At 36.4% G+C, this 3,317-nt stretch overlaps 2 long non-coding RNA genes across 2 annotated transcripts; both read left to right on the top strand.

The window, feature by feature from the left end:
• Positions 1-541: 541 nt before the first annotated feature.
• LOC131232885 (uncharacterized) lies at positions 542-2,175 on the top strand. The gene is made up of 3 exons (XR_009164971.1): positions 542-829; positions 1,627-1,695; positions 1,833-2,175. It is a non-coding gene; the product is annotated as an uncharacterized LOC131232885 (long non-coding RNA).
• Positions 2,176-2,363: 188 nt separating this feature from the next.
• On the top strand, positions 2,364-2,838 carry LOC131233099 (uncharacterized). Its single transcript, XR_009165090.1, has 2 exons — positions 2,364-2,436; positions 2,548-2,838. It is a non-coding gene; the product is annotated as an uncharacterized LOC131233099 (long non-coding RNA).
• Positions 2,839-3,317: the final 479 nt, after the last annotated feature.

The raw sequence follows: 3,317 nt of genomic DNA, 5'->3' as shown, positions 1-3,317 counted from the left end.
TGGAAGCAACAAGCACACGACATCTCTTTGTAAAAGAATTTAGAAACAAACCTGAAAACTAACCTTGGAGGTTGAATTTAAGCAATTGATTATATATATAATTGTGAATGAAAATCTCTACTTTCCCTAACAGCTCACTACCTCTACCTTAATAGATTCCTCAATCTGTGGTATCTCATCAGCCAACTGCATCTGTGAAAATATCTGCTTTCCCAAACAACTCACTAACTTTGCCTCTTTTTTCTTCTTCCTTTTTTTTTTTTTTTCCTTTTCTAATTGCAATTGTATTCTGTGAAGAAGACTTGGATAAGCCTACACCATTGAAGTTGAGATCCATGATGGCCCATACAACGTCATCAAGAACTGGAACTACATTGCATTGATTGACGCCATCCACAATGGCGAAGGCAAATGTTGGACAGCCAAGGTAAGTAGGAACCTTTTATGATGCCATCCATAAAAACTTTTGAGGTTTTTATGTTTCCAATGGCAAGTTATTTCTATTCCCAGTCAAAGACGGTTAGTTATGGATGATAGGTTATGCTTTAAACTTCATTGATGTAGTGAAAAATAAGAGTTTCCTTGGTATGTCATTGTAGATTTTAATCAATCTCCACCATTCACATTACACATTTCAGCTCGATTGAACTGTAGAAATTTTTACATAGGTACATGCTCATCATTTGGGCACAACAGATTTTTTGTGTGGGTATTTGAGATCTGATAAATGAATTGGGTAAATTAAAGATGGTAGTTTGGAATCCTCATGATTCATTTGTTGTATATTTCAGGTTATGTGAAGGTGGGAAGCACTTAGAATACTTTTCAGGTGATTCTTTGTTGATTTACATTTATTAAGTTCTGTCATCATGGTTTCATTGCATTCAAACATGAACTCAAAAGAATCAATCCTGAAGCTTTTGAAATGGACTATTGTGTAGTTTAATGAATTCCAAAATCTGAAAATTTGAGATTGGTGGCTATTAAGCCGATTGATCTATTGCCATGGATTCTGTTAACAGTTTCAACCCTGTTTGCTACATGCCTAAAAATGATTTCATCTCATTTCATTAACAGTAATTATAATTTAGAGATTAGGAACTCTAATACAGAATTATTGTTAACGTGAACTCACTATGTATTAGAGCACCATATGTCTAATAAAAAATAAAAAATTTTACAGTTAATTAAAAATGAGATGAACTCATTTCAGGCAACAACCAGACGGCCAAAATATTTTATGAATAACCTCTGCATTCTTCGAAAACTACTATAAGATACTTGATTTCTAAAAAGTTAAAGTTAAGAAAACCATACTGCTTGGTTAATTCTGAAGCGACCTCCAGTTTTAACTTTTAAGAAAGAGCTAGAAATGGTTGGGGCTGTCAATGAGCTAGGCTGGAGCCATGTGAAATCAAAATTTTGAACATGTCTGGTCTCTTGACATCCCTAGAAATATTTAAAATGCAATTATGTTGACCACGTATTAGTACACAACGATATTTACCAGAATAACCTTAGGCATTATTTCTATTTTCAGAAAGTGTGGCTTTGTCTTTTTTTTTTTCATAATACACAACTCATTTTTTTCATAATTGGCATTACTTAGCTGGCTCATGTCAACAGAACTCAGCTGTCATTCGGTTTTCTACTTGAATATCCAGGGCTGAGGCACAACACGTTGCACGACTTGAGGTAGGCTTATTTTCACTCCAAGCTTCTTTTCTGTCATTTCTTCATTTTTCTGCAGCCAGTTATCAGAAGGCATTTTCTATATGCAATGGTTTTTCTTTTTTTGAGTTTGGAATTGTGTTCTTGCTTTACTTGTGTAGGAAGAAGAGGCTCTCATTTCAGCTCATAAAAAAAATCCAGATAGAAGAGACTTGCCCCAATTGCTTTTGTACTTAAGCTGGTTGTGCAATATTGAGTGCTGGATATTAGCAACACCAATCTATATATTCTTTTTGAAATATTAACTTGCAAAATAAAACAATGCGAATGATGTATGACATAATTTATAAGGCCTTGGAAGAGATTGGGCTCGAGAAAACATGTGCCGCAAGATTATTTGAATTTTTTCTGCCTTGGCAATTGTGAAGCTGCAGATGGAACCGATGCTTCATGAGGAAGTCCTGCAGCAAACACTCTCCAAGTAATTCTTTTGTTCCTGGAGCATTTTTTGTAGTTTTATATTTCATGACTTTTTCTTTTCTCTTTTATTTTATGGGTAAGCTGGAATCAAACCCATGACTTCATTCTCGTAGTCACTACAAGAAATCTACGTATCAGCGGCGCATGACCACAGACGGCCGCAACAAATCGCCAGTGTAGATATAAAATGAGCGGCGTTTTTACCTAGCCGCCATTTGGGGTGGAGCATTGGTAACAGAGGGGGGCTTTGCTGCTTCATATGGGGATGGATATGGACTTCATTCGGTATGGTTGTTTTTGCAGGAAATATTTATGACTGAAAATTTATTTTTAGATAGTGTAACTCAGATTATGAGTGTACATATTGTTTTATTACCTGACCTCTATGCATGGTAGGGTGGTGCTGACAAAGGTCCTCTATATGGCATGAGTTATGGTTCTTGGGGTACATTTGAGAAGTCTCGCCTCGGGCGTCGCTGAAATCCGTTGATTTTTTTTTTTTTCCTTTTGCTTTTCCTCGTGTCTCAATCTATAAATTTTTTGTCCATTATGTAACCTTTCATTCTCAAGCCCCCTGTAAATGAAGTTGTTTGTAAATGATTTACAGGTTGTGTTTGAATGCTAATTTAAGCCTGTAAAGGTCTTTTGATTTAGAAGATTCAACCTAGCAGAATTTGTATTTGTTTCTATTATTTTTTCTTTTACACTATAAATGATTTACCGGCGTTTTAAACAGATAATCTGGCATTTATAATATCTTATTAGCATTTCTAACAGCCCTTTAGCGGCGGTTGTGGCAAAATTTATCTGCGTTCCACATCTTTTAGCGGCGTTTTAAGAGCTTTTGGCAGCGTTTCATGCCGGCGCTTTTGCAGTTTTTATTGTGCTTTTAGATTTTTCCCGGCAGCCAGCAGAGTCGCCGGTAAAGCATGACTTTTAGCAGCGGCCGCGTAAAACGCTGGTAAAAATTGACGGACGCCGGTAAATATACAAATCTTATACCGGCGGTTTTTAAAACTTTTAGGGGCGGTTTTGGCCGCCGGTAATATGCATTTTTCTTGTACTGGTTTGTCCTCTAGATTGGGATCTCTGGACAATTTGTCCAATGACTCACATATCTGGTGGAGGATTTTCTCGCCGCAACTAGTGTAGTAGATACATGTAGA

The sequence above is a fragment of the Magnolia sinica genome, chromosome 18 (genome assembly GCF_029962835.1).
Source record: "Magnolia sinica isolate HGM2019 chromosome 18, MsV1, whole genome shotgun sequence".
Classification (NCBI taxonomy): Eukaryota; Viridiplantae; Streptophyta; class Magnoliopsida; order Magnoliales; family Magnoliaceae; genus Magnolia; species Magnolia sinica.
This window is presented reverse-complemented; position numbering and strand designations above follow the sequence as displayed.